Genomic DNA, 15,476 nt, shown 5'->3' with positions numbered 1-15,476 from the left:
TGGAAATTTTGTGCACTGTTGGTGAGAACACAAAATGGTACAGCTGCTGTGGAAAATAGTATGGCAGCTCCTCAAAAAATTAAAAATAGAATTTCAGTATGATCCAGCAAACACCATTTCTGAGTATATACACAAAATTGAAAGCAAGATCTTGGAGAGGTATTTCTACACCCATGTTCATAACAGCATTATTCACAATAGCTACAACATGGAAGCAAGACAGGTGTCTGTCCATTGACAGATGAATGGAAAAACAGAATGTGATAATACATACAATGGAATATTATTCAGTCTTAAAAAGGAAGGAAATTCTCCAATATGTCACAACATAGATAAACATTGAAGACATTATGCTAAGTTAAATAAGTCAGTCACAAAAAGACAAATACTCCACTTTGTATGACTCCATAAGTATGACTCCACTTATATGAGGCACATAGAGTTGTCAAATCATAGAAACAGAAAGTAGAGTGGTGGTTGCCTGAGGCTGGGGAATGGAGGGAGTGGGGAGTTATTGTGTAATAGGTATAGAGTGTCAGTATTTAAGATGAAAATAGTTCTGGAGATGGATGGTGGTAATTGTTGTACAGAAATATGAAGGTACTTAGTAACACTAAACTGTACACTTAAATGGTTAAGATGGTAAATTTCATGTATTTCGTTATGTATATTTTAGAAAAATGAAAAAAGGCTCTGAGAGAGAGCCTGAGGGATTATCCTATAAGCAATGTGTATATATTTTAGTGTATGGGGTTTATAAACTCTATTTTGACCACATATTGGTCCTTTTAGTTTCTTTCCCAACCCTTAGTTCTGTTCTATTCAAAGGAGTTTGTCTAATAGCTGAGTTCTAAACAGGTGAGGTCATTTGGTAAATGTTTTTATAGGTTTATTTGCCCTCATCCAGGTTCATTACATATAAAGGCACTATAAAGGAGTGGGTAAAAAAGTAGACTCTGGAGTCAGAAAGACCTGGGTTTGAATTTGAGCTCCAGAAGTAACTACCTATGTGACTCTGGGGACTTTTGCAACCTCTCAGTTTACTCATCTGTGAAATGGAGATAATAAGGTACCATTGGAGTATTTTGTGATAACTAAACAAAATGCATATGAAATGATATGATGATGGTGCCTGGCACCAATAAGAGCCGATGCTTGTTATCATTATACTGAGAAGTCCCAGCAGGAGGTGAGAGCATTCACTCTCTCTCATTCTGCTTGCTATTGAGATGACCATGTCAGCATAACACAGCCAGTTCACTTTGCAATTGGAATTACACACAGATCATTGCTTAATTATCAGATGATATCAATAAAATGAGGATTGGTAATGGATTTTATAAAAGAAAGAATGATTTTTCAATTAAATTTAGAAAAGATGCAAGCAGGGGAAAAAACCTTATTTCCCTTGAGTTTACCCTATAATCACAAACTGGGCCTGAGTAAGCATATTGCTTCTTAGAACAAGGGTAAAATAAAGTCATTCAAGACCTAGTTGTGCAAAATTGGATTTCCCAAAAAGAACTGGAGATCAGATATTCAAAAGAGATACTCTTAAAAACAACATTGAGGGGCTTCCCGGGCTTCCCTTGTGGCGCAGTGGTTAAGAATCCTCTTGCCAATGCAGGGGACACAGGTTCGAGCCCTGGTCCGGGAAGATACCACATGCCGCGGAGCAACTAAGTCTGTGCGCCACAACTACTGAGCCTGTGCTCTAGAGCCCGCGAGCCACAACTACTGAGCCTGTGTGTCCCAACTACTGAAGCCCGCATGCCTAGAGCCCGTGCTCCGCAACAAGAGAAGACACCGCAATGAGAAGCCCGTGCACCTCAACGAAGAGTAGCCCCTGCTCGCCGCAACTGGAGAAAGCCTGCGCACAGCAACAGAGACCCAGTGCAGCCAAAAATAAACAAATAAAAATAAATTTATTTTAAAAAAAACCCAAAACATTGATACTTACATTTGAAACTAATCTTTCTTTCTTTTTCTTTTTTTTTTTTTTTGCGGTACGCGGGCCTCTCACTGTTGTGGCCTCTTCCGTTGCGGAGCACAGGCTCCGGACGCGCAGGCTCAGCGGCCATGGCTCACGGGCCCAGCCGCTCCGCGGCATGTGGGATTTTCCCGGACCGGGGCACGACCCCGTGTCCCCTGCATTAGAAGGCAGATTCTCAACCACTGCGCCACCAGGGAAGCCCAAAACTAATCTTTCTTAATTACTTTTTATTTATCTTTTGGATGAAGCCTTTACACACACACACACACACACAAACACATATTCATAGGTTTATGCATATGTGTGTGTGTATATTCTTAGTTTGCCTACTTACATTTTTTTCACATAAAAAAAAAGAAACAGGGGCTTCCCTGGTGGCGCAGTGGTTGAGAGTCTGCCTGCCGATGCAGGGGACACAGGTTCGTGCCCCGGTCTGGGAAGATCCCACATGCCGCGGAGCGGCTGGGCCCGTGAGCCATGGCCTCTGAGCCTGCGTGTCCGGAGCCTGTGCTTCACCACGGGAGAGGCCACAACAGTGAGAGGCCCGCGTACCGCAAAAAAAAAAAAAAAAAAAAAAAAGCTCATATTTTAAAAAAAAAAAAAAAAAAAAAAGAAACATGCAATTGGAAGATAGCCGTGGTGAATTTACCCCTTCATTTCGTATCACGAAAAGAGTGTTTTGGGGCCCTGGGTGACCCTCCCTTTTACCTCCCTCAGCTTCTCTCTTCCTCACTTAGGCTTAAAGAAAGAGACAGTGTAAATGAGTATATAGTATCTTTGTCTCAGAAGAAAGCACACAGTAGAAGAAAGCACATCAATAACCGATACAAATGCGTATTTAAAATATGATTGGGATTGAAAACATATGTCCAAAGACTTGTACATGAACATTGATAACAGCATTATTCATAATAGCCCCGTATTGACCCCAGCCTAAATGTCCATCCCCTGAGGAAAAGATAAACAAAATGTGTTATATCCATACAATAGAATGTATTTATATTTTTATGTAATTAATTATTTATATTTATATATAAAAATATGCAAATTTGTAGTTAGTATATTTAACTCTGTGAATATACTTAAAACCCACTGAGTTGTACCCTTTAAGAGGGTAAATTTTATCGTGTGAATTTAATAGTACGTGAACTATATTTCAATAAAGCTGCTTTTAAAAAAGGAAAAGAAGAGCCGACTAGGTTCTAACGGAACTGTTGTAATTTTCTTTGTTATCACGTCTATAAATAATTTCACCATAGAAGTGTTATAGTATTTTCATAAAGCACCTGAAGGTTATTTACATAAAGCCAACTTTTTCTGAAAACATCTTCACCTTAGAAATAGGAGTTTCCCGGGAGAAGCAGGGAGCATTAACAGCAAATTGGCTCAAACCCTCTTGGAGGATTATGGAAATGTTTGCATTCTCTATTCACACTCACCAGTTGAAAATTCTGAGGCAATGTTTGTTTTCAGAACACTTAAAGCTTCCTGGAGAGATTGAATAATTCTTAAGAGTAATGCCAAAACAGCATTATGCATTTGACATGAAGAATTAAAGAGAATGACTAATGAAGTTCTAGCAAAGCTCCTTCCAAATTCTACCTCTGTTCTCTACCAGGGTATGAGTCATTTTCCATGCCCAATTCATTTAAACAATGAATTCTTCCAGAAACTGAGAAACTAGCAAGCAATGACAAAGTCCACTCGAAAAACTAATTTGAGTTTTTGATTGTATTTCCATTTGATCCTCTCTAAGGATTAAAATGAACAGTGTCATCAATATGCTACAGGAAGGGGCTTCCCTGGTGCTGGTGGCGCAGTGGTTGAGAGTCCACCTGCCAATGCAGGGGACGCGGGTTCGTGTTCTGGTCTGGGAGGATTCCACATGTCGCGGAGCGGCTGGGCCCGTGAGCCATGGCCGCTGAGCCTGCGCGTCCGGAGCCTGTGCTCTGCAACAGGAGAGGCCACAACAGCGAGAGGCCCGCGTACCACAAAAAAAAAAAAAAAAAAAAAATGCTACAGGAAGAAGATAGATTGAAATAATATTACAGGTTTTAAGTTATGCAATGTTTTTAATCTTATAAGTGTGGCAACTGATATGTGGGGCTAATTATCATTCTTTTTTTTTTTTAACAGGTAAAAAATTTTATTTACTGATTTAAATTCTCCTAAAATATAAAAAACAGAACGGTTTCCTGAATTACAGCTTTTGGCAGTAAGTAAAGTTCAATGCAAAGAACAATAAGCCTCAACTTCCTGTAGCAGCCTTTACTTTGCCCTAAAAAGAGAGACCATTTTCCTACAGAGACAGTCATTTAGATGAGACACACATCAAGTTTTTTTCTAAAGTGCCAAAACTCATATAATTCCTGTAACTGCAGATGAGAATTATAACTTAAATACTCCAGGTGATCGCAAATCCTGAAGAGTTCCTGGTTTCTGTGACGGGGAAGAATTTGACTAGTACATAGTTGAACTAAAATCCAGGCAAAAATGCTCTACAACTTCATCTACTGGTTTGTAATTCATTAACATATTGTAAGACTGTTATTCAAATCTAGTTATGTGGTAATAAGACCTGAGAGCATTTTGTAAAAGTTTGTTTTAAAAATCCCCAGTTAAACTTAATTTGCTAATTTTCTATTCTATTATCTATATTTTTCTTTGTTTAATCTGTCTCCTTTTCTTTCCACAAATTCCCAAGGACAATTCCTTAAAAAATTATTAGTCCTATTGTTCGGTTGGAGGTGAATTTATCCCAACAATCCTCAGGTCTGTGGATGTCCAGAGTGTAAATCTGGTGAGCCAGATGGGCTCCTACAACAACCACAGCAGTGTAGTAGGGCACAGTTTGACCGACGTTCACTCCCAGCAGGCTCAGTGGCCCCAGCATCGCCACAGTGAAGCCACTGAGCCACTGCTTGGTATCTTCACGGAACAGCAGTGCCGTGGACTTAAACCCGATCCGAGCATCATCTCTCTTGTCCTGATGAGCATAGATAGTATCGTATATTAGAGTCCACATAATTCCAGAAAAATAAAGAGGAAGGCAAACAGATGGATCACAGGAGCGCTTGACAGCAGACCATCCAAGTAATGCTCCCCAATTAAAAGTCAACCCCAAGGCTAATTGAGGCCAGTATGTAATTCTCTTCATTAGCGGGTAGGTGATGACAAGAAGTAGGGATGCTGGTCCAAGAGCTATACTGTAGTAATTCAGACACAGAAGAACACGCAGTGCCAAGGTCAGCTGTCCCCCAAGAAAAACAAAGGATTGAAAAGTTGAAATGTCTCCAGCAGCTACTGGGCGACTTGCTGTTCTTGTAACCTTGCCCCCATGGCCGCTCCTCTGTGGAGAAAGGAAGCACACTGCACTTTGCAACACCAGCTATTCAACTGATACAGGCGCTTCTCACGCTGGGTTTCAGTGAGGACACTAAATGATCCTGTTGCTTTATGTGGCATTCAAAAGTGATGCCACCATCTTACTCTGCAGAATTGAGAGGAGCCTCTCTGTTCCTTTCTGGGACGAATCTACTTTTTTTTTTATCGTAGTCCTGGTCCCACATGTCATTAATAGTACAGCCTGCTCCAGGCATCAGAACAGCTCCAGTGCCAAAGAGGGATAACATGTACCAATCTGGAAAACAACCTGTTTCAGCTGCCAGACCAATGCTCCAAGTACATGGCAGATACAGTAGCCAGGTTCCTATGGGCTTGTCCAAACGCATGAGGCGCAGGTAGGGCTGCAGAGGGCGGGGCGCCGAGTTCACGATCGCCGCCGCAGGCAGGCTCGGCCGCCGCCCGAGCGGCCCCCGCCCGGCTGAGGGCCGCCAGTCTCCCGCGTGGAGCCCACTGGCAGCGTGCGGTAAGGTGAGGGAGCGCCGCGCGAGCCCCACAGCCACACCTGCGTCCCTGCCCGTAGGCGCCGCACGAGCCCCGCGCCTGCCGCGCCCAGCATGGCGCTCCGGAGAGCGCCGATCATTCTTAATTATAGAAAAATTTCTACACAGAAAAAATCATGGGATTAGATTCAGAGCTTATTTGGATCATACATTTAATTATACTTATTGAGAAAAACAAATTCTAATCCATAAAACAGATTAGAAATAACAGCACAAATCTCCTTAGCCTGCCAACCAGGCTTAATAACTGATTATTAACTTATAATATCAGTTATTATCAGAAATTACCTGTAATGTTCAGTGAGCTAATTCACTGCTGGCTCTTCTAAGAACATAGGCTCCAGAGTAAAACAAAAATAAATTAAAAGAGAGATAGAGACAGAGTCAATCCTTTGCAATCTCTTTAAAGTCAAATGAAATGATTCCTTCCTGGGTCCAAACAACCTTAGGGCTATGGTGGAAGTGAAGGGAAAGAAGATCCTCATTTCCAGGGACAGCTACCTGTCCTTCCTGATTAGAGATATCTGAACCCAGAACTGCCCCCCAACAAGCCTTTCTGACGTATTTGGAAACTTCGGAAGCCACTTCTGATGGCCCCACTCTTGATATGACCCAATGACTAGGTACCCACGACATCTGGTCATTGTAGACCCCGTAGGGACTATTGCACTCACTTCAGATACCTTGGGACTCACTACATTAGGCCTCATTTTTCACCAGTGCCTGTTCCAAACCATTCTAACACCTGTGATTCACCAAAGTGATGCACTACTCTTCTACATAGCAGCCCTATTTGCTTTTATTCTCACTCGCTCTACTCTGCTTGTCAAGGCATACTTTTTCTCTCCATAGACTCAGTCTCTCCATTACTCCTTTCGCATGCCAATTTTGGGAAAAAGAATTTCAAATCACTCCAGTAACCCCCTGCCACCCACAGACCGAGGGAGCATATTAACCTGGGCCTAGCAGAGTAGGTCAATCTGTTGCCAGACATTCTACAAACAGCTGGGCTAGCCTAAGAACCAAATAACCTGGTGTTGGCAAACAGGATACCACTTCTCCCACGATACATCCACTTCCACATCAATTATCTGTTTGTCCGCCATGATTTCTCTGAACTTCTCAGCATCACAATTTCTCCAGCACCTGGGTAGTTCCAAAGAACAGAAAGCAAAAAAACAACTGACTGAGACTATCAAAATGGGAGACACCATTAGGCTCTGCTCCCAACACATATATCCCCTGCATGTATCCCGAATTGGAAGACCAAAGCATAGAAGTCATCAACTTCATCACCTTCCTAAGCCAACTACACAATTCTCTGTGTAAAGACCCTGACTCCAACCCCTCTCTGATGCATCTACCCCACCAAGACCTCTATTCCTATCGTATCCCAGAGGCTGACTCAATAATCTGGTATCAAATGGATATTAGAAGAATGGCAATAATCAAAAACACGGACAAAAAAACATTTTTGAGGATATGGAGAAATTAGAACTGTGCTAGTGGAAATGCAAAATGGTATAGCCACTTTGGAAAACAGTTTAGCAGTTCCTCAAAAGGTAAAAAATAGAATTATGTATAACCTGACAATTTCACTCCTAGGTATACACTACAAAGGACTGAAAACATAGGGCCACAGAAACACTTGTATACAAATGTTTACGGCAGCATTATTCACAATAGCCAAAAAGTGGGAACAACCCAAATGCCCGTCAGCTGGTGAATGGACGAACAAAATGTAGTATAATCCATACAATGGAATATTATTCAGTCACGAAAAGGAATGAAGTACCAAGGTAAACTACAAGATGGATGGACTTTGAAACATTATGCCAAGTGAAAGAAACCAGTCACAAAAGACCATGTATTGTAGGATTCCATTTATATGAAATGTCTAGAATAGGCAAATTCGTAGAGACAGAAGCTATGTTAGTGGTTGCTCAGGGCTGGGGCTGTAGGGGAGGAAGGAATGAGAAGTGACTGATGATGGATTTGCAGTTTGTTGGCTCTTAATAGGCTCTACGTTTCCCTCCTGTTGCCTTTTCAGGCAAGTGGTGATAAAGGTTCCCTGCTATTGCTTGTCCCAGATTCTTCATCTTCCCTTATTAATTCTTTTTATCCTGTCCACATCTGTTTCTTGTTGGGACAATGGCTGGTGTCCTACCCCTTTCTCTCTGTATGTCCCTGATTTCTAACTCTGAGGCTTCTTGGTGCAGTTCCCAATATCGACTTCCTTATTCTTTAGGGAGAACCGCACTGATGGATAGAGAGTGGAGAAAAGATTGCATATTTACAACTCTTCCCTTCTCTTTTATTCTACACGTATTAGTGAGAGATGTCAACTACCCAGGACACAGTGCGGGGCTTCCCTCTATCTAGGAAATTAGTGTCTTAGAGAGACAGAGATAGAAATGGGCTCAGTGGCAGCCTGGCTGTGCTCCAATGGAATTTTAAGAGATGGCCTGGTACTCAAATTGCCCTGAAGTTTTAGGACTTTAGCTATTGTTATTTCTAAACCTAATAGCTTTTGTGAGTGAGGGCTTGTGTCATATAGACCAATTGGCTTCATTTTTCCAGGAAAGGAGTAACTCATCTTCAGAAAACTAAGACAGTTTAGGGCCAAGGCAGAGCCTGACAAGAACTATATTTATTTCATTATACAAAATACAAATCTTCCATTGTCAAAAGTTTACAATGAGTTGAATCCCTTGTCTTAGCCCAGTCAACCCCAAACCACCAAAAACAAACCCTTTGTTAGGCAAAATCAAATTTATCGGCCCATTGCTATGAAGGAGATCATAAAGCAGAGAAACTGTGGTGCATCTCACCAACCAAAGTGAAAGATGGAACTAGGATAGAGAGAATTCTGGGCCAGGGTAGAGTCTGAGTTAAATTTAAATAAATCAGTGTTTTGATAGGCTCCAAGCAAAGTAAGGCAGTGTAAAGTGGTCAACATCACACTCAGACTGCAAAGTAGACCCAGGGTCTTGTTTCCCTGGAAAAAAGAAAGCTAAGATAGATGTGGGACACTGTGTGCAGAAACCCCTTATCTGAAACTCTGCATCTGGGCTGCAAATCCAGATGGCTCTCTGCATCAGAGTAACTTAGACACCCCCCCCAACCCGGCCCAGCAAGAGTAGGTTGTTCCTCTCTTACTGATATCTTTTCAAACAACAATTTAAATCAAATTACTTACATTTCTGATAGTCTCCGATTTTAGAGAACAGTTTCTCAGCGAGGAAGAAAGTGGTAGTCACTTAACGAAGGGGATTGTTATGACACTTTCCAGCTGCTGTGTGTCCTTGGGGGAAATATTGTTTCCTGTTAACTTATGCGGCTGGCTTTATCTGTGTCTTTTATTCCAATCTGATGAATGGTAGGACAGATTTTTACTGTCCAAGCTATTTTTACTTTCTCATTGCCTTGGTGAGCTGCACTGAGCACGTAGCATAAGCAAGAACTAAATTTTGTAAATTAAGCTGCTGAGATGCTGGGGGTTTGGTTTGGTTTTTTTTTTTTTACCAGAGCATCACCTAGTCTAGCCTGGATGTCATAGAGAGTTCTATTTTAATTAAATTCCCATACAATGAGGTACTGGCTTAGGGGCTGGTAGCAGGTAGCAGAAAACTATTATTGGAGGATGAATGGATGTATATCCACATTATGCAGTGGCAAAACATTTGATAAAATTGTCATCTGAGGTAATTTGGTGGGCACATCAAGTCCTCAAGAATTTGTAGCCTTAGAAGAAGAGGTTGGAAAATAGAATGTTTATAGCCTGTGTTGGTTGTTAATGACTATGTTTGGCAAGGTATTATAAGAAATAGATGAGCTCAGAAAACAATTGGCCAGTTTGCAAGCAGGAAAGGGAATAGAGAGTGTCCACAAATTTGGGAATTAATAAGGTTGCAAAATGCAACCATTTCTGATCCACAAACAGTAAAAAGTAGCATTGAGCAATGCTCTGATAACAAAGTCTGATTAAAATAGCCCTGGAGCAAGGATCAAAGCAAGATACAACCATAAGGTATATTGTTAAAATCTGTATGGGTTAAGGTGACACCTGCTATATCTTTTCAGTTGGACAAGATAGGGTGAGTGAATTAAGGTGTGTCTTTCCCAACCAAATAGGGTGAATGAATTAAGGTGTGTCTTTCTCACCAAAGATAGGCCCATGGTAATTGCAATTGAGACAGAAAGAGACAGAGATAGAGAGAGAGGCAATAAAGCAAAGACATGTAGAAAATTCAAGATGTATGAGTAAAGAGAAATGAAAACTTATGTCCTTTCAAAAACTTGTACATAAATGTTTGTGGCAGCATTATACATAATAGAAAGAACGTGGAAACAATTCAAATGTCTATTGCTTGATGGATAAATAAAATACTGTATATCCATACAGTGAAATACTATTCATCAATAAAAGGAAATTAAGTGCAGATACGTGCTACAATGTGGATGAACCTTGGAAATATTATGCTAAGTAAAAGAAGCCAGGCACAAAGGACCGTATATTATATGATCCGATTTATACGAAATGTCCAGAATGGGCAAATTCATAGAGACAGAAAGTATATTTTTGCCTCTTGCTGGGAGTAGAGTGAGCTGGGGTGGGAGAAGGTTGGGGAAATCGGGAGTGACTGCTAACGGGTGTGGGGTTTCTTTCTGAGATGATGAAAACGTTTTGTAAGTACTGGCAAAGTTTGCATAACTCTGTGAAGATACGAAAAACCATTGAATCTTATACTTTAAATGGGTGAATTGTATGATATATTAATTTTATCTCAAAATAAGCTCGAATTTAAAAAGGAAGTATATCTCACAAAGAACTGTGGGTATGGCTATTGGCATATGAAATTCACTGGAATCAGACAAGAATAGGACTAAATTTTTCGAGTGAGTTCAAATGCTAAAGGGACCACTAGCCTGGAGAAGAGAAATTGACTGCTCAGGATTTAAAACAACCCTTGGGCCTAACCTTCTCTGAGTAGAAAATGGGCTGGAAAAACTGCCTCACACCTAAGGAAGAGCTATTCACTCATTCCCACTTCTGATAAGGCTAAACAGGATATCATAAAAGGAAGAATCCAGTTCTTAAGGGCAGAACTGGAACTTAATTAAATAACTTATCCTATCCCAGGGTAGGAAGCCCTCCTCAGGTTGGCCCAACAGTATTTTATTTTATTTTATTTTTTTTGCGGTACACGGGCCTCTCACTGCTGTGGCCTCTCCCGTCGCGGAGCACAGGCTCCGGACGCGCAGGCTCAGCGGCCACGGCTCACGGGCCCAGCCGCTCCGCGGCATGTGGAATCTTCCCGGACCGGGGCACGAACTCACGTCCCCTGCATCGGCAGGCGGACTCTCAACCACTGCGCCACCAGGGAAGCCCGGCCCAGCAGTATTTTAGAATTGCTACAGACCTGGACTTCCAGGAGTATTTAGCTCATTTATCCTGCCTCTGACTCTCAGTGTATAGTATATTGAGGGCTGATAACTTATCTTTTTGGTTCATAAGACTTGGAGCAAGAAGAATCACATCCAGACCTAATGTAGACATAACAGGGCATCAGCCCCAATGAAGAGACCACTGTACATTGCCCAGAAGTCCTGGACTTGAAGGTTGCTGCTGTGGATGAGGCTTCTGGCTCATCTCCCTCAGGACCGCCTCTAGTGACTACGCTCAGCACAGTACCTGGTGTGTGCTAAGCACTACCTGATGGGAGTTATGCTAAATTCTATTAAAAGGTTAGCCAGATGAGGCATGGGCAGGTTAAGGAACTTGTTGGAGATCACACAGCTGGTAATGGCAAATCAGATCCTGAACCCAACTTTGCACAGCTACAAGGTCATGCTTTTCCACCTAGACCAGGAGAGCTTTCCATGAACTGTGGCATAGTGACAACCAGTGTGGAGCAACTCCTGGCATCGTTGATTATGAACTCTTCTTCAATAAGTACCGCAGTGAAATCTCTGCTGGCCTTGTAAGTATTATTGCTTGTGTGTAGTGTGTGTGTGTGTGTGTGTGTGTGTGTGTGTGTGTGTGTGTGTGAAGAAAGAGTCTTGTTTCACTAGCTTCTCCCCCACGAGCAAGAAAGAGCGGTCTCTTGCTTGCTTCATTGCCTCCAATGCAGGTGGTAAGTACTAAATATTTCTTTTTGGAACAGTTTATGAGGGAAGAACATTTTCAAATTTATGAGGCTCTCATGCATTTTGAGAAGAGATTTTCATATTTCACATATTTCCTTCTTTGGATCTTTCTATTTAGGGATCAGTTTAAAAATACAATCCCTCTATCTGGAGCAGAAGTGTTGTGAACCATGAGTTCCACATCTCTTGAGACTTTGAGTCACTTTCAAGGCAAAATACAAAGAAAATGAAAGGAAATTAAAAAGAAATATAGCTTGGTTTCGGCTTGGAACACACAACGATTCCATGATAGGTTACAGTAGATTGGAGACACTGGAAGAAAATACATCATTTACCAAAACTTAAGGTGTGCCCTTCCCCTGAAGAAAACTAAACGGCTGCTTGCTAGAATTGTATCCTTAAAGTGGCATCTTCAATATATTTGGGTATTTTATTGCTTATTTAGACCAGATACCTCACTCTTAAAAACTATGTCGATGTGTGATTTTGCCACATTTTCAGTAAGCATGTATATAACTTTGGAAGCTTAAAGTTATACACTTAGGACCTAGGAATAATTCCCCAAATCTCTGAGAAACAGAGGGTTCAGAAGATTGGTTTATGATATCTTGTCCTTTTAAAATTAAAGACCTCCAGAACTAGATGTAACCAAAGGTCAACATTTTTTTTAAGGTTTCTTACCCTACCTATTTAGAAAGACTACAATTTCGGCAACCTGAAAGCAATTCTTGGCAATGGCATCATTCTTGAGTAGGGGACAGGAAATGGATTAGTTGACATTGTGTCTCTTTTCCACTTTGATTTCTTCACCTGCTCCACCTTAGATACACCTGGAAGGACTTGAGGATCTCCTCAGCAACACATTCACAGTCAAGGAGACTGGAACTCTGTGTGAACTTCGTGTCCATCTTGAGGCTCTTGGATTGTACTGAGACAAAGACGATTGAGTTGTAGACAGGAAGCCAAGGCCACCATCCTGGCAATAAGGAGAGAAAGAGGGGACTCAGCAGCTGAGCTTCAGGCTGGCAGGATTCCTATTATCTTGAGGTCTCATACTCCTGAAAGAATTTAGAGTCACGTTTTTCGAACCCCGTTGCATAAAGCCCTAGGTTAAGGCTTCGTCTTGTGGATCATTATGGAGGGATGAAGCAGGTGCAAAGAGGTTGGGAGGCAGAGCACTTAGGCTCCAGACCTCACCTCTGACTGTTTCAACCAGCCCAGCTTTGCTCTTATCTACTTTACAGGTTGGGCTCTATGTCACGTAGTTTTAAAAAACAATCAGATGAAAGAGTTAAACTTACCAGAACTCCATTCAGGGAAAATAATATACGTGGTTAGAAAGAATACTAAGGTAAGTCATTTAGGAAGGGAGGGAGCAGAAGTGAGATCTTCAAAAGCAGACTGGAAATAAAAAGATATGACCAGTAAACTGCTATCTCAGGAGGGTGGGTCCTGATGACTCCAAACTTTTGTTCCTCTGAGATGAACTGGCAGATATGAGGACAGAGCTGAACTACTCATGAGAATAGAGGACAGGCTGAGTATTGGTGTGGGAGGAAGGGCGGACAGAGAAAATCTCTAGTTCACAGCACAGCCAGGCCGACTTGGGGGAAAAATATGTCAAATGGGATTTTCTGAAGTTGCACACGGTGGCATGTGCAGTGTCAAAAGTCCCTTTACTATCTAACCCTCCAACACCCCACACCCCAGGTAATATTTAGTAAAACTTGCTTTGGGGCTTTCATTGTGAATAGGTTCTTCCTGGAGAAGGCAAGAGATGCTGATGAGGTTGGACAACTGATGATGTAGAGAGAAAAGACACCGTAAGTGTTTCATTTGGTGATTCACCAGAAGGGCTCGATAGCAGTTAATAGTCAATGCTAAGGTTTATTACAACAAAGGATACAGAACAAAAGCAACAGGAAAAAATATGCAACAGGGGGGGTCCAGAGAGGTTTGTCACGGGCTTCCAAGACCTTCCTTGTCCGAGGCCACACAAGAATGCTCTTTTCCCAGCACTGAACTATAGGGACGTGTGCGGAATGTCCTTGCCTGGGGAAGCCCTAATGTGCCTCAAGGTCCATGGCTTTTATAGGCCGGGGGCAGGAGGCGGAGGGGGGCGGTACTCCTGGTCCCATAGGCCTATTCTGCTCTGCAACCAGACTTGGCAACCAAGACTTAGAACCCCAACGATGAAATCAGGTGCACATCAGCAATCTTGGTGTTGGTAAAGCAACCTGAAAAGCCAGTAGAGGATGATACGTTGCTTCAAGTGTATATAACAAAATCGTCAGTCACTCACATAACGAACATTCTGAGGGCAGCATTCCCAGGAGCTGGCCAGCGGTCACTCATGATTCCCTCGAAGACATAAGTAGTGAGCAATCAGGCTTGCTGTGTTAATGTTTCCCTCACCCTGCGTGGGGGGACTACCAAATTAGGCTGGGATTTGGAAAAGGATGTCACAGCCACAGACTCACTTATATGTGGTAGAGGTTAAAGATGGCTTCCGGTACCTGGAGGTAGATCATAGGCTAGGCAAGAAAGCCTTCCGGTTGGAGCCCTCTCGTTAAAGACGACTGAACTTTACCTTTGAAGTCTGAGTGTTTGATTTCATGGTACTAGCTGTATTTATTTTGCAAGCATTTAGTACATTTTTGCTGAAATTTTGAGCCTCACCAAAACTCTGCTGTGAAGGGCATATTTATTCATTTGACAGTTATATTGGAAAAAGGAAATCCAAAGAAACAGTTTATCAGTATCTCTGGGCTGTTTTATTAGACCAACCATCCCAGTTTGCCTGAACTGAGGTGTTTCCCGGGATACAGGACTCTTCCTGTGAGAACTATTTTCCCAACCTTAGGGGTGGGTCTCACAGCCGTGCTGTGCTGTATCACCTGCCCACCTGACTAGAGAGCAGGACCCATCATTAGCCAATGTTTATCTCGAGAGGCTGGCTGAAGAAAGTGCTCGGAATCTAACTGTAGAGCCCCACAGTGAAGTCTCCACACCTGTCACTGAGGTCTCTAGAATAAATCTAGCCTGTTTATCTAACTTCTAATTTTCTGAGGTACCCCAGTCTCCTGCTAAGCTCTCTCCCTCAGCCACCATTTTTGCTGAAGCTAATTTAAGTGCATCTTCTTTACTTTGTTACCAGAAACTTAACTAAGCCAATTCTCTAGGTAAGAGCACTTCCAAGTTGAGAATCAGCCCTGGTTCTTCCGAGATGTTCCTCGGCTATTCCTCAGGCTTACTGGAAATATCTGGCTCTCTGGCTGTAGGACTGAATTTTTATCCCAAGGGACCCATCCGCCAAATGTGTATTTTAAATTTCAGATCAATAACTTGGCATCCTGGGTTCACTTCAGTATTTTTTAAAAAATGGCTTAACTGAGAACTGTATGGATTCTGTGAAAACCCGAGTCTGA

The 15,476-nt window shown here is 42.1% G+C and overlaps 1 pseudogene; it reads right to left on the bottom strand.

Moving 5' to 3' along the window:
- Positions 1-4,121: 4,121 nt before the first annotated feature.
- LOC101317261 (4-hydroxybenzoate polyprenyltransferase, mitochondrial-like) lies at positions 4,122-5,954 on the bottom strand (annotated as a pseudogene).
- Between the last annotated feature and the right edge of the window lie 9,522 nt (positions 5,955-15,476).

The sequence above is a fragment of the Tursiops truncatus genome, chromosome 11 (assembly GCF_011762595.2).
Source record: "Tursiops truncatus isolate mTurTru1 chromosome 11, mTurTru1.mat.Y, whole genome shotgun sequence".
NCBI lineage: Eukaryota > Metazoa > Chordata > Mammalia > Artiodactyla > Delphinidae > Tursiops > Tursiops truncatus.
This window is presented reverse-complemented; position numbering and strand designations above follow the sequence as displayed.